Here is a 20,287-nt window from a genome sequence, read left to right on the forward strand (position 1 = left end):
ATATGCATGTATTCAAATACAATGGATGATTCCAAAATGTTCTGCAAAGTGTTGGTAATAACGCTTTGAGCATTTTTACTAGCCAACACTTTATATAGACAAATAATCAGCTATAGCATATTAAGATACATTTTTAAACTTTTAAAAAATTATTGAAATATAATTGACGTTAGTTTCAGGTATACTACATAATGATTTGACATTTGCATACAATATGAAATGATCACCACAATTAGTCTAGTAACCATCTGTCCCCAAAGTTATTATAATATTATCAACTACATTCCTTATGCTGTGTATATTACATCCCTATGGCTTATTTATTTTATAACTGCAGGTCTGTACCTTTTAATCCCCTTTGCCTCATTTTCCCATTCCCCTATCCCCTCCCTTTTGGCAACCACCCTCTTCGTTCCCTGTACCTATGAGTCTGTCTTCATTCTGTTTGTTCTGTTTTGTTTTTTATATTCCACATATAAGTGAGATCATGCAGTATTCGTCCCTGCCCAGCCAACGGCTTGGCCTGAGGCATCCCAGTACTTGTGGAGACAGGCTGGTGGGCGAGGCCATTTTCCAGCACTAATAAACTAGAGGGAGGATTCCAAAATGGCGCTTGCCAACACCAGTGTCTTCATGATAGAATGAGCTCCCCTAAATGGTTGCTGCCAGTGTCTATGTCCACAGGAGGAGCCCCAGTTGCCTCTTCCTTCTCTAGGATACTCTCCAAGATCAGCAAGTGAGTCTGATCCAGGGTCCCTTCACATTACTGCCTCTGCACTGGGACTTGGAGCCTGTGAGATTTTGAGCATGCCCTTTAAGAGAGGGGTCTATTTTTCCTGTATCCCTCTACCTCCCCTGTACTGAAACCATACTGGCCTCCAAAGCTTGACATTCTTGTAGCTCATCTTTCCAGTGCAGGACACCTGGATTAGGGAGCCTAATGTGGGGCTCAGAACCCTCACTCCTTGGGGAGAACCTCTGCAGTTGTGATTATCCTCCAGTTTGGGGGTCACTTACCTGGGGGTATGGATCTTGACTATACTGCATCTTTGCCCTTCCTTCCCTTCTCCTTGTGGTTCCTTCTTTATATTGTTATTTTGGAAAATATTTTCTGCTAGTCTTCAGTTGTTCTCATAAATATTTGCTCTCTAAGTACTTGTGATTTTGGTGTGCCTGTGGGAAGAGGTGAGCTCATGGTCTTCATACTTTGCCATCATGGCCATGCTCCCCAAGGGACACATCTTAATTTTAAACTAGTTTAAGTAGTACTATACAAAGTTAGAAGTTAAAACATTGTATTAGTAATATTGATAAATAACTCTGTTAACCCATAAATGTTATGCATATACTCTTTGCGTTGAGTAAAACTGAGCCTCATGGGTCACAGTCAATGACCATGCAGCCTAATGTTTCAAATCAATGGAGGCATCCATGGTTAACAATAAAGCGTTGATCTTCATTACTTGGTATAATTTTGGTTCAGATCCAACGCTTTGGGGAGTGTATTTTTCCTCTTGAACTACATTAGCTACATCAGGAAATACATGCATGTTAGAATCTACTACTAGTTTCTCAATTTGCTTGCTTCTTTTGTTTGTTTGTTCTCTGCCTATGTCCAAGGTAGTTTTCAAAGACCTGGATGTTTTCTACCACCTGTAGTTACTTTTTCTACTTTGGGCATGCAGATTACTAAAGATTTCCTAGCAGAGTTGCTGTGAGGTTTGAGCTCTTCAGGAAATATAAGCTGATGTGACTTTCCCTTAAGCCTTCCTCTCACATACACTGACTGCACATTGACATCAATTACCTATAACTATAGACAGCAAGATCCAGGATGATCTGGTTCTGTCTTCCATCATCTTTCAAGAGAAATCAAGTTTGGGCTCATTTAGTTTTAGGGCTTTTCCAACTTTAGTGATCAAAGTTCTCGGTGGTTTACCCTTCTCCTTTGTAATACTTAATTTGTCTTGGTCTTTCCATCATTTTTCCATGTCTAAGAGTTTCCCATCTAAAATCAGGAGTAAACTGAAGAAAGCTTATACCAGAATGCTGTTATTCTTTGCTTTCATCTAATTTATTTTGGTTGGGACCCTTTTTTCATACTTCTAGTGTTCTGATGTTCTTTGTTCACTAAAGAAAACAGGATAGTGGTGACGATATCTGTGTGCCAATGTCTGTCAAAGCCAGGGTTACTTTTCTTCTCATCTATTTTTATGCTGTTCTTAAAGTTTCCTCTGAACCACTTTTCTGTATTTGCCCATTTGAAACAATAAACTTTTCCTCCCCAATTAATGGGTAAATTCTGCAATTCTTGGATTCATTCTGAACTCTCTTTATCATACCACACTTTAATTGTTAAGGAGTTGCCACCACCAACTTCCAGTAACGTTCAAAGTCAGCATGTGGGTTACCCATGCAAAAGAACTCCTTCAGATGGAGACTGTGCTGCAGGGTTTTACTGTTGCTCAGGTCTCCAGTGAAATTTATCAAGTTAATTTTCTTTAGCCCTTCAGATCCTTCCAAATTTTCAATCTTTTCAGCGTTATTTAAAGCAAAATCAAAACATTTAAGTTTCTTGAGGTTGGTAACATTTAAAAATTTTTCCACTGGGATTATTTTAAAGGTAGAAAATTCTGGTACCATTTATCAATATGATCTCTTTCTGTTTATTGCTGATATAAGGAGAGTTCCTCCAGGGGAAAAATTACACAGTTACTGTGTTTGGCATTCTGTCTAATGAAGTATTCTGTTATCCCATCCATAGCACCTTTCTGGTTTTGGGGCCCGGGAAGCCTGCCTGGGATCCCAAGGAATGTCAGTAATAATTTAAACTTCAATCATTAATATATGAATGTTCTGTTTGTGCCACATGCTTGCCAGCACTTTGTATGTCAATATTTTTAAAAACTTTAGCCATTCTGGTGGCTGTGCCAGAATGTGTCTGTCACTGTAATTTTAATTTACATTTCCTTTATGACTATTGATGTTGATTTCTTTCCTATGTCTATTGGAAATCTGAATGTCTTCTTTTGTGAAGTGTTTGCTCAAGTCTCTTAGTCATTTTTCTATGTGTTTTTTATCTTTTTGTCTTACTGATTTATAGGGGTTCTTTACCAATTTGGGGTATGAGCCCATTGTCTATTATATGTGTGGTAAGTGATTTTTCCTACTCTGTTGATTTAAATATGTTATTGTGAAAATTTTCAAACATTTGATGGATAATTTGTGGGAAAATTATAATGAATCTTTATCTATCATCATCCAGCTTCAAGAATTATTACTCCACGGACAATCTAGTTTCACTTTTACCCTATCCATTTTTACCCACAATTGGATTATTTTAAAGTCAAGGTTCCAAGATATCATATCTCTTTTTATTTGTAAAAATGTCACCATGAACCTCTAAAGGATAAGAACAAATTTCCACAATGTAACTAAAATGTCCTTATTAGATATAATGTGTCTAGTGAATGACAGGTTTTCTTATATTTAATACAGCTTGATGTATCAATCTTTTCCTTTATAAACAGTGCTTTCATTGTCTTGTTAAATTCTTTCCATACTTTAAGATGTTAAAAAATTTCCTATACAATTGTCTAGAAATTTTATTATTTTTCCTTTAGTATTTGGATTTAAAATCAATCTGGACTTGATTTTTATGTGTGGTTGTGGTCAGGTTGTTTTCTTTTTTTAATATATAGGTATCTACACAACATCTTAATTGAGTTTTTTTTGGTATGTTGCTCTGTGCTCTGTATTGCCACATTACTGTATATTAAATGCCTATGTATGTGTTAGTCTATTCACGAACTTTCTATTCTGTTCTATCGGTGTATTCATCTAACCTAGCAGCAATATTACACTCTTTTAGTTATAACAGCTTTTAAATAATTCCTGCTAACTAGTACAACAGATACTCCAATGATGTTCTTCTTGAAAGATTTCTTGGCTATTCTTGGCCCTCTATACATTTCAGTGTAAATTTTAGAATCAACTCAACTTTTACAAATGAAAAACTAAAGTGTTGGAAATTATCAGATTTGCATTACTCTATAAAGCAATTTGGAAAGAAGTAAAATGCTTATAATACTCAATCTTCCAACCCATGGAAATGGAGTATCTGTTAGCTATCTACTATCTATCTATCATCTTTCTATTCATCTATCTATCATCTCTATATTCTTTATTCTCAATTACAGTTTTTATTTGCCTATCCAGAAGTCCTGTACTGTGTTTATTAGATTTATTCCTACTTATATGATATGTTTTGGTGCTTTTTTTAAAATGGTATTTTATATAATACTATTTTTATTTGTTGTTATTATATAGAAATTCTCTTGATTTTTTCACTGCTTTTGTATTCAGCTACCTTGTGTAACTACTTATAAATATATATATGCAAATTCTTTTGGATTTTCTACATATTCTACGTGTTCAGTTACATAATCTGGGAATAACCTATTTTTTTCTGATTATTCTAGCTTACATTTCATTTTCCTGGACAAGGAATTATTAAAATGTAGGGTAATTTACCTTACTAGAAGTAGATATGAATAATTAATATTATTCATAATATTAATATGAATAATTAATTCTTTTTTTATAAAAACACCTCAAACATCTAATCCAACTTGATATCAAAGAGAAGCATCTAAAAAACTTTTTTCTTTTACTTAATTTTAAAAAACTCATTTATATTATAGAATAGGTCCATTACCCTTTCCCCAATGATGTTCACTTAATATAGTGTTCTGTAATGAAGTAGAAGGTATATACATTTTTATCTTCTCATTTTCTTTCTCTCTTCTATCCAACTATCAACCATCCATTCTGTAAATGGTTGAATTAAAAATAATCACAGGACATGGTCAGGAAATATTCAGGGAATACTTTTTATATACTAAAAAGTATGCCTATTCCCAAAATGTTTAATACATATACACATGCATATATCTAAACTCATGAAATATTTATTTTGAAAAATCAATATGGTAGCTATCCTACTCTAATTTTAAAAATAAAATAAAACTGAATCTTAGAGAACTTAAGGAACATGTCCAAGGAAACTCATTAATAAGTAGTGTATCCCATAGAGAAAACATGATATAGCTAGTCCTCTATCTTTGTCAGTTTATATATTCATTGCTTGTTTGTTGTTGTTTTTAAAAAAGTAGAAAAAATTTATCCAGTATTTATTTTTTCAAATTGTAGGAGAATATGGCTTTTCCCCAAGATATGAAGACTTAAAACCTACACTTTAAAAGTCTTTAAGAGTAATAAATTTTTTAGAAACACAAAAATTGTTAATTATGTCTACTTTTGAAGATAGAAACATTGACACAATGACCTATGTATTCAAAAGGTCTTTTAAATCTATTTTTGTTAGGACTTTATAAATAATTTTACAGTGGTAAAGAGAACAACAATAAAAAAGGACAAATGATAAGAACTATTATCTTTTCAACAGATGATTTTCTTTAAAAATAAGATTTTAATTCATATAAAAAAATTTTATTTCAACATTTTACCTTAGCATCTCTCTTCCTGACTGTATCCCATAAATTAGTATGGATATAAAACATTATAAATCCCCTATTATTTAGTTCAGCTTGGCTGAAATGCAGAACTTGAAGCCAGAGAGTACAAGTCATAATTAGAAAATTAATTAGGAAAATAGTGGCTATTATAACACACTATTACTCTGAGAAGACAAAGCATTCAACTAGTTATTATGTCTTAAAATATAGATAAGTTTAAGAAAAGCAACTAATAGGTAAGATACATTTTAAGTTAAATCTATACAAATTCAAAAGCTTCTCCATATAGAGTTTTTTCTCAGAATCTTTTTATAATGAAGATCAAAATATAATTCTGAAATACTTATAAATTTTTGCTTTAGTGGTTCCAAGAACATTGATGTATAAATGTGAGACTAAGAATAATTGTTAGAATAAATTATTTTAGAACATTATTTTTCATATTGAGTACATTTGTTCACATTTGAAAACAAAGGCACAGAAACCAGAGAGAAAATATCTTATCCTTCTTTTTTTAAAAAGCAGTTATAGAAAAAGTGACAGCTTTTACCTGTTGCATGATTTTGGTTTTTTATCCAAATGGCTAACCCACATGGATAAGGACTGATACATGTTCATTTCTTTTCTTTCAGGTGTATATAGAACAGTGCTATAAAGAGTATATTATAATGTCCAAAAATACATATCTTTAAATTATTACCTGATGGAATATATAAAACCATCACTAAATATATTTAATGTAAAAAAATAAGCTCTATATTATTATAGCATTCTAACTGGAGCACTAGCCTGGGGAACTGAAGGTGCATATGTTTGGGATAACATAGACTCCTTAAAGTGACTTCTTCCTTATAAAGATTGTCTAAACCAAATTCCAGTAGGAATGCACTCTTCTCGTGTTTTTATAGCATACACGTTTGTTTGATTCAACAAATCCAAATCCTTTCCTGTGGTTGGTAAATCCACGTTGCACAATAGGTTGTACTACTGAGAATAACATTCTGCAGATGACAGAACCTAAGATGAAGAAGCAGCATGACAGAGCTGATCTGGGTTTTGTTCACGAAGTGCTGTCCCAATAGTTTTTGTGACTTGAACAATCGATTTTTTTTTCTCTTTGTGCTTCAGAATTTTGTATCGAGAAACGAACCAGTAATTTAAATCAAGAACTAGCAAGCTATGGCCCAGGGGCCAAATCTGGCCCACAAACGAAGAATGTTTTTTACATTGTTAAATCGTTCATCTGAAATGGCTACACAAATACCTAAGTAATATTCTTAATTCTTTCTCTTGGCCCATAAAAATTAAAAGATTTACTATCTAGCCCTTTGAGAAATGTTTGCCAACAGTCTTCTAGATAGTTTCTAGAGTGTCTTCTTGATTGAGTCCTTGACTCAAAATAAAAATATATTTGATTCTTTATCAGCCAAAGTTAAGCCAAAAACCAATCTAAATATATCAAATAGAAGCATGTTAATAGAAGGAAGAGAGGTTTACAAAAGTGTGAAAAGGCTTGGGTAAAGCCTCTGGTAGCATTTTGATGATCAGAAACCCAAAGTTACTGGCTGAGCTGTACCCATCCAAAATCATAGGTTGAAGCTCTAACCTACAGTACCCAAGAATGTGGTTGTATTTGGAGAGAGGGCCAATAAAGAGGTGATTAAGTTAAAATTAGGCTGTTAGGGTGGACCCTAATATGACTTGGCTGGTGTCCTTATAATAAGAGAAAATCTAGACAAGCAGAGAGACCCACCAGGGATATGCATGCACAGAGGAAAAATCATGTGAGGACATGACAAGAAGGTGGCCATCTGCAAGCCAAGGGGAGAAGCCTCAATAGAAACCAACCTTGCCAACACGTTGATTTTGGACTTCTAGCCTCCAGAACTGTGAGAAAATAAATAAAGTCATTCTGCTTGTGGTACTTTATTATGGAAGCCCTAGCAAACTAATACAAGGAATTCAAGGAACTGCCACCAATGATCTCTGGTCCTATGGGACCAAATGGTGTGATTTTCAAGAGGACACTCAAATGCCTCCATCAAAACATATCAACCATCCCATGAAGTGCATAAATATGCATAATAACCATTTTTGCCTCTCTTCTACTTATCTCTTATTCTGTGAGTATCTCTCTTTAGTATAACCTAAATTTGAATCTGCTGGCTGCAGAGTCTGGGAAAATCAGTTTCTAAGTTTCAATCACTTGCGATTCTTATAAGTGCAGAAAAGTAAGTTCAACAAACCAAGCAAATTAATTGTTATGGAGGGTAAAATAAGCAGAGGTGTCCTTTCCTACAATCATCTGTACTGGTTCTTCTAACTGTGAGTAATTCTTCAACAAAATAAGAACCAAATTTTTAATCAAACATGATGCAACTGTCTCTTATACTTAGATGTGCTCACCTTCTCCTTCTCTTTATGCTAAAAGAAGCATAAAGTCTGATTAAGATAAAGATGACTATACTCATCTTTTTGATGCTAATTTATTTTTAATTCACTTACAATTCCCTTTGGATATACTGAAATTAAATACATGTCTTCAAATTCTGTTTTCAGTTAGAAAATGTTAGCCAGCAGACCAATGCTTCCTCATAGGGCAAGTAGAAAATTTATTTTTAAAAATACACGTTATCTACTTGAAGGTAGTGGAAAACTCTAGAGATAACTAAATGGCTTAAGACACTGGCATTGGGAGAAGCTCAGAACCTCAGAGTCTCAGACGGGTGAGCAGACTGCAACACCTTCTACCCTGAGGAAACTTGCTATTTTGGGGCTCGGATAAAATTCTGAGAATAGTTGCAAAACCTGAAGAAAACCCCACTAAAGGGAATGTATGAGGAGAGAAATTGGAGAAATTTTCAAGTCGAGTGGGAAAGACATTGACAGCTCTCAAGCTAACCTATTGAATCCAGATCATCTGATAAGTGCACCCACATTGATTAATTTGGTCCAATCCAATGTGATGCCCCTTGCTTCTTGATTTAAATCCTTAAAATCAATTCAATCAATTCCTAAAAATATTCCCCAGATTTCTGTTGAGACATAGATAGGTAGATAGATAGACTGATGATAGATTCTTTCAATTCTTCCAGTGTCCATGCTATATTCTCCTAATCCAGATTTTGTTCTCATCTGCATGGAGAATGCTGATTGCTGATGTCTGATTCTAGCTATGCGTCTGGATTTGACTGTGGATCTTGTGAAGAACTGTATCCTTTTGAAGTGTTTCTGCATCAGATTAAAACATTATAGTCTCTACAATCATACAGGCTCAAAGATATATGAAAGGGCTGCCCAGCTAGGAAGGGAGTCTTAAAGAATTTGTGGATTTATGATTTTTTGTTCCTCTTGATTCATTCAGATATTCCCATTACAATGTCCTGGATTCCACTCTTTCTTGTTGAATTTCTTAACTCACATATCATTCTTAATGAAGTTATGAATTTACATTCTGCTTTAATTTAAGCAAAGGAACTCTTTGTTTCAGGTAAAGATTACTGACACTTTTTCTATAAGATAAGAGGTTCTTTTAGAGTAGTTTTATAAGGTTGCTGGTTCTCTAATGGGGATGGAGCTAAGATTTTTAAGCTCTGAAATTATTTTATATCTGTAATATCTTTGGTGAAGTCAGAAGCAGCCATTTAGTCTACTATCATTTAGCCTTATTTCTAACCTAAAATTCTGCTGGATCAACACCTTGGTCTCCTAAACCTTGTCTTCAATAGACATGCCATTCTAAACAACCGTATATTACAAGTTACTGTCTATCCACTGCATACCAGTAACCACTGGTATCACATGTTCCCACTGATTATAAAACTAATCTCAGATTTCCATTATTGAGAACGTATTTTCTGAAATCATTTCTAGTAGCAAATATAATACTAGTCTTTAATCAATCAGGAATACAAAAACAATTCTAGATATTATAGCAAGTGCTTAAATAGAGTGAATTAGAGATTAAAAAAAAAAACCTTTGGAAAGTCTGATTGAGCAAAAGTTATGAAAACTTTTACCAGCGTTTAAGAAATTAAGAAATGCAGGAAACACAGGATATTGCCTTTTAAAAATGTAACGTAATTACAATTTTTTTGTAATTACTATTAATGTTTAAAATAAATTAAGAAAGAAAAAATTAACAATGGATAAAATAGGAAAAAAATAGCTTTGTTTCAAAGTGAACTAGTGGTAATGCCTAAAATGCTTACCAAAATAATTATTCTAACAACCAACTAAAAATGAAAACCTTAAATATCACCATGTAGTTGTTGACAGAACATGTATCAGACACCAATAAAGGACATAAGTTCCTTTAAAAAAGATACAATAATTTTAACTGTTTCTAGACAGTTGCATACATCAGGAAACAATGATACTTTCAAATCAGAGGTGTATGCTTTCTTGGCCATCACACATCCGCAAAGGTGCTTAGTTGACAATAATACTACTTGATTTAATTAAAATCCCATTTAAACCTTCATGTAGCTATCTGTGACATCAAATAAAAAGAATAAAAGAGCATGTGAAGTAAAGAATATATATATGTATTATATATATATATATACCTTAAAATAATGATAAAAAGGAATGATAATGAGGAAGGATCATAATGATAAAGAGAAACACTTTATAATGATAAAATAATCAATTTGCAAAGAATATTTAGCAATTTTAAATGTGTATGCACCTAAAAACAAAGCTTCACGATATATGAAGCAAAAATGACAAAATTAAAAGGAGAAATAACATAACTACAGTTGGCAGTTTTAACAGGTTGGGTTCAGTGATTGATAGAATGAATAGCAAGTACAAATAACATCTGTAAGACTATACAATATTTGAAAAGCTCTAGCAACTAACTTGACTTAATTGATAGCTTTAAATGGCATAATAAATTACCTTTTCAAGTGCATATAGAACATTTAACAGAGTAGATCATATTGTGAGCCATAAAAATAGTTTCAAAAAATTCAAATGCTTGAAAGAACAAAGAATATTCTACAACTACAACCTTGATATCAAGACCCCTGAAAGAATGCAAAAGAAACCCAAAGACCAATATTCTTCAAGAAATAGATACAAAATTCTGTTGTAAAATTAATCATCTGTTTCTAAAAATTAACACTTCATGACCAAGAATGGGTGTATTCCTGATATGCAGAATTGACTTTAAATTCAAATATCAATCAATGTAGTTTATCATATCAAAAATATATAAAGGAGAAACAGTACATGATCTTCTTAACAGATATAGAAAATGTTTTTGACAAAATGATGACATTCGTAAGATGTTATTCTTCCTAAATTGTTCTATAGACATAATGCAACCCATATTAATACTTCTGACATAATAAGACATATATATTGTCTCTGTTCCTGACAGTGCTCCTAAAACCCTTGTAATTTCATAAGTGATAGGGGTGCTAGGAGTATCTTTTGTTCTAACTTTGGCCTTTTGTCTGGATTCCTGAAATAAAGCTCCTAAAACCCTTATAATTTGCTGAGTGATGGGAGTGATGGGAATGTCTTGCACAGAGCTCCCAAACCCTTTGGAATTTCCTGGGTAACAGAAGCATCTTTTGTTCTAATAAAGCAACTCTGGGTGGGCTCTTGGGTAGAGGCTGGTCATGAGAAAGACCAAGCCATGATTAGAAGCTTGGAACTTTCAACTCCACCTCTTATCCTCTGGGAGGGTGAAAGGGGCTGGAGATAGAGTTAATCATCAATCATGCCTGTGTGATAAAGCCTCCATTAAAATCCATAAATTACAAAGTTTGGAGAGTTTCTGGGTTGATGCTGGGAGAGTGGCACACCCCAAATGCACAGGGACCAAAGATTCTGTGCTTGAAATCCTTCCAGACTTCTCCCTGTGTACCTCTTCATTTGGCTGTTCATCGGTATCCTTCATTATCCTTTATAATAAAGTGGTAAACATAAGTGTTTCCCCGAATTCTGTGAGGCCTTATAGCAAATCATAGAAACTGAGGAGGGGCTTGTGGGAACCTCCAATTTATTGTCCGTTTACAACCCCAGGACTTACAACCAGCATCTGAAGTGGGGAGTAGTCTTGTAGGATTAAGCCTTTTACCTGTGGGATCTGTGGTCACTCCAGGTAGTTAGTATCATAACTGAATTGTAGGACACACAGTTGGTGTCCAGAGAGTTGGAGGATTGGTTGGTGTGGGAAAAATGCACAACAATTTGGTGTCAGAAGTATTGTGGGTAGAGTAAAAGAAATAGTGTTTTTCTCTTAATACTCCAGCATGCTTCTTTGTAGAAATTGGAAAACTGTTTCTCAAATATTACATATGGATGTGAAAAAACTCTGTAACCGTGGGGCAGGGATTATACAGGAAATCTCTGTACCTTGCTCTCAGTTTTGTTGTAAGCCTAAAACTGCTCCAAAAAATGTAAACTCTTAAAACAAAGAACTCTGTAATAGCTAAAAAATTTTGCAAAGAGAACAGAGATGAATAGGTTAAACTCCTGGATTTCAGGATTTTCTAGAAAGCTACACTAATAATGATAGTGGACAGAAATAGAAATAGTGCATAGAAATAGACATATAGGTCAGTAGAACAGATTAAATTGTCCCGAAGTTAATCCACACAGGGAGTGGATTCCTCACAAAATTTCAAGGAATTCAATGGGGATAGAATGTTTTGTTTCTTTATTTGTTTGTTTGTAAACAAGAGGTGTTGTAAAAATAATAGTGAAGAAAATGTTGCTTGAGGTAAATGTATTGATTAATAGAAAATAATTCAGTGTCCAGAAAGAGTCTACACATAGATTGTCAATGAACAATGGTGCAAAGATAATTCAAACCAAAAATGATTTTACTTGCAACAGGGTTCTGAAACAACATTTTTTTAAAAATTCACTTTTATATTATATCGTACCCAGAAATGAACACAAAATGGGCCATGGCCCTAAAAGTAAAAAGTAAAGTGATATGATTTTTGCAATAAAATATAAGAGAAAAGCTTTATAACTTTGGGATAGCAAAGGATTGCTTAAAGAACATAAAACAACAAGCATAAAAATAATCAAAATAATGATGATTTGGACTACATTAAAATAAAACTCTGGTCTTTACAAGATGCAATGAATAATATGTGATTAATAAAATTAAAAGGCAAACCACAAAAATACATATGCATATATACATGATAGAAATATAACAAAGACTTATATCCGTAATATATAAGTAAAGCACTCTTAAAGCATAAGAAGAAGAAAAATGGTTACAGGATTTGAAAATATATGAATATCTAAGAGGTCATGAAAAGATGTTCAACATCATTAATCATCGGGAAATGTTGATTAAAACCCGAAAGAGAGGGTTTCCCTGGTGGCACAGTGGTTGAGAGTCCGCCTGCCGATGCAGGGGACACGGGTTCATGCCCTGGTCTGGGAGGATCCCACATGCCGCGGAGCGGCTGGGCCCGTGAGCCATGGCCGCTGAGCCTGCGCGTCTGGAGCCTGTGCTCCGCAACGGGAGAGGCCACAACAGTGAGAGGCCTGCGTACGGCAAAAAAAAAAAAAAAAAAAAAAAAAAGAAAAAACCCAAGAGATAAGACTACTTACCTAAAAGGAAAGATAAAAATAAAAAATTGTTAATATTAAATTTAGGCAAGAACATTGAGCGACTAGAAATTTTATTCGTTGCTGGTTGGAGTGTGAAACTGTACGATCATTTTGATTCAAAGTTTACCAGTTACCTTTAAGTTATATACTTTTCATGAGACCTAGAAATTTCACTCCTAGGTACATGACCAAGGTGTATATATATATATATATATATATATATATATATATATATATATACACACACACACACACACACACACACACATACATATATATATATATATGTGCAAAAGGACCTGTTCATGAATATTCACAGCAGATTTATTCTTAGTAGATCCAAATTGGAAATACTCAATTTTCTACCAAAAAGTAAATGGATAAACAAATCACTGTACATTCATATAATGGTATGCTACTCAGCAACAAAAAGGATAAAAACTACTAATACACAAAAGAATTTTATGAACAAAAAGTAAGACAGAAAATAATATATATTTGTTCTGTGCTGGTCTCAGCCTATCAATAACCAATGCTGTGGTTGGATCAGCTCTTGTGATTTTTATTGTGGTTGCAAGATGCCCTTCAGCAAAAACCATCAGGAAACTTTGAAAGAAATAGGAGTTTATTACTTACAAGACCTGGAAATTACACAGCACACCTGGAGCCACACAGCAAGTTCATGGGGAGAGAGATAACCCATGGACCTAGAATTCTGCTTTTATTGGGGTTGAGGGTGGGGACCCACCCAGGGTTTTTCAAGTTCATTCTTTGTCAGGGAATTAAAAACCTAAGGGTGGGAATTTAAAGCGTGGGAAGAGAATAAAACAGGTTGCCCAAATGGCCTCTTATTGAAATCAACCAAGATTTCTAAAACAAAGAAGCCTCCGTGGGGGCAAGTGGCCTGTCTCTTTATCTAGTGGAGTGGCTGGCCCTGTGTTCATTTACCATAGACATCTTTGAAGGAAATTCCTCTTTGTAATGTATTCCTCAGCAATTAAACCTGAAGTTATGCCCTTGTATTGCAAAAAATAAAAAATAACTGTCAGGGCTTTCACTATAATAATGTATGATTCTATTTATATAAAATTCAGTATAAGGCAAAACTAGTCTATGTCAAAAGAAATCAGAATACTGGTTTTCTATGTGATAGGGATTAAGAGTGGTTTATACATAAAGGATTATTCTGAGATAATGGATATGTTCTATTTCAAGATTGGTGGGATGGTTGTAGCTGGGAGTAATTATCAAAAACTTATCAAACAGATACGAAAAATGAATGGGTTTATTTTATGTAAATAATCTCTCAGTGAAGTTGACTTAAATAGCAAAGAATTAAATTTATATGTTATGGCATATTAGTTACAAGAACCATTATGGAGGATTATTGAATTCTGTGAACTGTAACAAAACTAAAAGCTCAATACAAGTATTAGCATGATGAGTATTTGGTCAATTAATTTCAAAATTGGTCAAAATCTGGTGTCATTAAAAACAATGCATAACTGTTTTGAATACCTTGTTAGTTAAAATACATAGGATGATCAATAGCCAGTTTTTTTTCTTGTAGGGAAAGATCTTTCCAGTGCACGTTTCTAGTAGTGTGGTTCTGCTGACTCCAGTTTCACTTCATTTTCTTACATAACATAAATTGTTATGTATGAGAAGATTATTAATTTGAATTTTTTGAAGAGGTAGTAAGAATTTGAAGGCATTACAAACTGAGGACAGAATCCTTCCAGATTTTTACACTATTTCCCCTCAGTATTTTACACTTCCTTCAACCATATCTAATTTATAAATTTTTCTTTAAAAAAATCTATTTACTTTCAAATTAGTTTTCATGGAAACATCAGAAATTAAAACGCTTGACACATAATTCAACACTGAATAACGTTTTATTAATTATCTAATTATAACAAGTACAACAGACATTAAGTGGTTTAGAAATTCATGTCCTCTCTTTTGGAGGGAACAAAAGTACATAATGTACCTGAATCACAGTTTTCATATATTTTGGTCTCAAGATCCATTACAGTCTTAAAAATCTATTGAGGATCCCAAAGAGCATTTTTTAAATGTGGTTTTATCTACCAATACTATCTGTATTTGACATTACAACTGAGAATTTTTTAAATACTTTATTTATGTAAAATAAAAAACCTATTAACGGTTGACATAAATAACATAATTATGAGAGATAATTGTATTTTTCAAAACAAAAATAACTAGTGAGAAGAGAAACATTCTTTTATTTCTCTTTCTTTTTTTGCAAATCACAAGTCTTGAAGGACTTGTTTAATAGAAGACAGCTGGATGTTCAATCTGCTGTGATATGCTACTTAGGTTGAGGTATGTTTAAAAAAAAAAAACAGCCACACATACAGATATATATTTAGAAATGGAAGTAGTACTTGTAAAGTCTGTTAATATTATTTTGGATATCATTGTTCATGTTATGAGAAAAAACACCAAGGGATAGTTTCTTAAAGGTTAGTTTTAATGTAGAATCTGAGTCCTTATCAATGAACTTTTCTTGCTGTATTACATTAAAATCCATTGAATAGATCTTTTACTCCTGCAAGGATCTGTACCAACATGAATTTTTCAATTAGAAAATATTGGTTTTCTGAGTTACATACAACTTCCAAATGTTGATTCAATTCATTGTATCAAAAATTGCGATTGTTTAAAATCCCACAGATATTATCAGATACACCTTTAAGTACTGAGAAGTTGTCAATCTCATATGGCAGATATAGGTCTTCCAAAATTCTAATTCTCACTTGAAATATCAAATTGTATCTTTGGTTTAAAAAGTCTACTGTTTTCCTTGTGGGAATAGGCTGACTTTTTGTTCCTTTTTGGAGAAAAGTCCACAAATGCTTATCAATATGCATAGTTCCCCTCTCAGACGCTTTTTCAGGTAAAAACGGTGTTGTGTGAAAAAAGCAGCTAACTCAGCACGACTCAAACGACTGTACAAGCATTTTTCCTATAGACAACCATCTACTACGGTTTTCAACAAAGTGCTCCTCATTTTGTAACACAAAATACTAAATAAAATAGAATAAAAAATAAAATGTACTAAAGTGTTGAGATTTCATAAAGTTAATATTATTCACTTTCATTAAGGACATTCTTGTGTATTACTGGCATAGCATTCTGTTAGTGTGTGGTGGCGGAGAACACGGTGATTACCTAGCAGTCTGGTGTGGCTGCCGTGATTCTTTCTAAGGCATTGTTTGACCACTTTTGCTTTTGTAACATCAGGATAAATGTCAACACAGTGAAAAAAGGCCACTAATATCTTAGTGTTATTATGAAAATAACTATAATGTTTATGTTTATAAGCTCATTATCTCTTACTGATCAACATTGATGACAGTAAAATATCCAGAGACCTTAGTTCAAACAAAGAAGTAACTGTACTTAATTGAAGGAGGTCATTGTTAATCCTAGTCAATAAAATGGCTAATAGATAAATCCCTTTATAAAGATATCAGTCTTTAAAATGACACCTTCTCCTGAATATCTGTAAAGACAAAAGACAAAAACTTAAAAAAAAATTTCATTTTTTACTTTAAAACTGAAAGTAACCAATTCTGTCACTCAAAGTTTCTTTAATGCAGTTTCCTCCAATACAATGCATTACTTCATTAATCTCATTGTTTGGTATTCTAAACCAAAATTCTATTATTATATTTGTTTGTTTGTACTGGTGCCTGCTCTAGGTAGAAAATTAGTTTTTGAACAAATTCAATATATATAGAAACAAATTAAATGTCCTGGATTTCCATTATGTTATTCGAGCAGAATTTTATTTTTTTGCAGGTGAACTTTGCAAGTGTCAATGTCTTGAACTTCTGGGGCTGAATCACAGCCTCTTCATCCGCAAAGTGAGAGTTTATAGAGATGTAAGTACTTAGTTGGTTAGAATTTTGGCCTTTTGTTCTGTCCTGTGCTATATTCTGAGATATAAATATAGGATGGGAAAATAAAAGTTTGGTTCTAAAGAGAAGAATCTTTGCATTATGCTCATGATACCTAAACTACTGCCCCCCAGACATCAGTCAAATGGGCTGATACAGCATCCTGTGCAAAAAATAGCCAACCTGTTCATTGGAAATTCTCACCTCATAATTGCCATGCAGTGACTGTAACAGCCCTCATACTTTATATGTACATCCACCCTTGATGTAAGTGTAATCAGAACCCAAGCATTCATGTGAACTTGAAGTTGGTCTAAAATTCAAAATTCCCCCACAACTTTAGTGACAATACATCATTCTTTAATGTATCTTCCGTTGTATAAACAACTGTAGATGACTTAAAGGTACTTTCTGTTGATAGTCTTGGTTATCTTGCATGGCCATTTCCAGCATCCTTCAACTCCCATTTAGGTTTACCCTTTCTTCTCATTGCTTTTTATCTAAGAGTCAGGGTTTTGGGTTTTGGTTTTTTTGTTTGTTTGTTTTGGAAGGAACTCTCATTTTTCTCTATACATCTCTCAATATGAACATTACAAATTTCTCCTTCACTGAAGCATTGAAAACCACACCCTGAAGGCAGCTGGGATAAAGTCTTCAGATCTCACCATGGACTCAATCTATAATTAGGACCTATAAAGTGAGAGAGGCCAAGTGACAAACTGGCAGCCACCAATTACACCAGAGAAGTGGCAATTGGCTTGATCATTCACTGTGTGCTTTGCTAATGTGCAATAACCTTTGCAGATACATTAACCAGCCCCAAAGTAAAATGTTACAATTGACAGAAGCTTGACTGCTGTCGATTTCAGTGCTTTTCATCTGCAATAACATCCTTATCAAAATTCAGTGGCAATTCTTAGCATTTTACTAGGAAACTAAACTGAAGACCATGTAAGTTGTTTCAATAAATTGGAAATTGTAACAGTGCATCAATTTTCTTCCATTTTTCTTGGATCTATACTGCTTTGCTATTTTGAAGTTAAAATCCTTTGTTCCTTTAACAATTGTTTCCTTCACTTATTCATTACTTCAAAAATGTCTCAGACACTAAAACCTATGGAATCTAGTAAGACGAGGCACATGCCTTCAAAGAGTTTTAAGCTAATTGGATAATCAGTAGATAGTGTAAGTGCTATATGAAAATAGCACCTGCAATTGCGCCAAATAGCATCTTTTGGATGACTTTTGACAGATGTGACCCTTGTAACATCATATCTATAAATTTACCTAATTAGCTTGTGTGGGATGAAAAAAAGAAACAATTTAAAAGCATCATTGTCAATATATTCACAATACTGGATTTAGCACCCCGAAAGTGCCCTGTTTTTAAAAACCTGTAATAAGTCACTTTTAATGTCACTCAATCCTCCTAGCCCTGTCCGAAAAAATACAGGGAACAAATTATTGAACAACCTCCCTGACAGTTCCATAGATTTCTGACAAATGGATGCTTCGGAGTCCCCATTGTTTACCATCTCCACATACAGAACTCAGTTAATGAAATGGCTAATTAGATTTCTGTAATCCTATAGTCATTGTGTGTGAGGTGACATTTTGTCGGCATTTCTCTTGTGGCTCCTTCAATGTGATATGGAACATTTTCCCTTAGCCAAGTTGGATTTTGTTTTTTTTGGAAATGCAGTTCCCTCTGTCGGTGTAATGAAATCATTGCCCTCTCAAATACAGCTCCGCCACTCAGCATTTAAATAGAAAAGAATAGAAAAATGATCATCTCATTAGTCAAACAGGCCATGTTCAAAATCCACTTCCAAAATCTAATATTAGAATTGGATTGAATTCAGAGTGGAGGAAGGACTTAGGTATTATTACATACTGTAGTACATATTCATTGACCAGCAGAATGTGGAAGATGAAGTCCTAAATTCTTATTCTTATAATCCATAAGTGAATTCTTCAAAAAAGCAGCGGCAAGGGGACTATTTTAGACAGATTTTTTTAGACTCTAACACCCATATTATAGCCAAGAAGTGAAAGATCAGGACCAAAGAGACAATCCAAGTACCAAATAAAAGTTACTTAAAATACTGGGGTGATAAGTAGTACCATTTAGAATTTAATAATTATTAAGTATGAAAAATCATAGAGATTTTATGTGTTAGAACTTTAATTAATATAAGTTTATTTTCTAGAAGTTCTACTAACTTTTATTTGAGCTACATTTCTATCAGGGTGGCAGAAATTTGGTATTAATCATGTTGAGAGTCCACACTTTTCTAGGAGATTGTGTCAAAGTTTATAGTTTTTAACTTGATTTGGGGATGAATGTTGGGTATAATTCTCAAAGCCAGCAAGCCACTCAAGCTTCCACTGAGATATCTTCAATCTATTCAGACTTCAGGTCTAAGCCCAACACAAATTACACTTGAAATATTCCTTCAGGTCCAAGAATGCCACCTGCTACTTCTGTACTGTTCAGATGCATGGAAGCCATCTACTCACCTTCAGACCAAGCATAGGAAATATCTTTGATTCTAAGAAACTATACCTACCTCGATACAAGATGGAGTACATACATAACTTCCGTTCCTGTCACCATAGCCATTTTGTTCATAAGCCCATTGAGCAATGACAGCGGTAGCTGAGGAAAGACTGGTAGCTACAGAACAGGTCATCCTATCCACTTGATTATTAAAATACTCCTCTGCTGAGGCCATCCTTTCGTGAGTTCCGACATAGGACATAAATATCTTCAAGTCTTTTGCCCATTCAGAGGGGTCTACTCACATATCTCTTCCCCAAATTTCTACTATCACCAGTTTTCCAATCATGTTCCCTTTAAGTCCCTGACCTTCAGCTAAAACACTGGCTACAGCCCATGAATCAGTGTATAATTCCATGTCTGACCATTTCTCCTTCTAAGTGAACAACGACTGTGTTCCTTAAGTTCTATCCACTGTGAGAATTTCCCTTTATCACTATACTTCAGGGTTGTCCCAGAGAGGGACTTACAGTGCTGCAGCTATCTACTTTGGAGTGGTGCCTGAATATTCTGCAGAACCAGCTATAAACTAGGCCCTCTCTTCCTCTACCAAGTGATTGTAGGGAATTTCCCACAAGACCAGCGGTGCAGGCTGAGGGAACTAGAGAGAGATAGCAATGTAGCAGGAGTGGGGACCATGGGCATTTTGACCACTTCTTATGTAAATA

General features: G+C 33.9%; 1 pseudogene across 1 annotated transcript; it reads right to left on the reverse strand.

Moving 5' to 3' along the window:
• Window positions 1-1,416: 1,416 nt before the first annotated feature.
• Window positions 1,417-19,794, reverse strand: LOC307190370 (dynein axonemal assembly factor 11-like; annotated as a pseudogene). The gene is made up of 2 exons: window positions 19,630-19,794; window positions 1,417-1,946 (listed from the first exon to the last, which is right to left on the reverse strand). The product of its transcript is annotated as a dynein axonemal assembly factor 11-like (transcript).
• Between the last annotated feature and the right edge of the window lie 493 nt (window positions 19,795-20,287).

This window comes from Stenella coeruleoalba (genome assembly GCF_951394435.1).
Source record: "Stenella coeruleoalba genome assembly, chromosome: 8".
Classification (NCBI taxonomy): domain Eukaryota; kingdom Metazoa; phylum Chordata; class Mammalia; order Artiodactyla; family Delphinidae; genus Stenella; species Stenella coeruleoalba.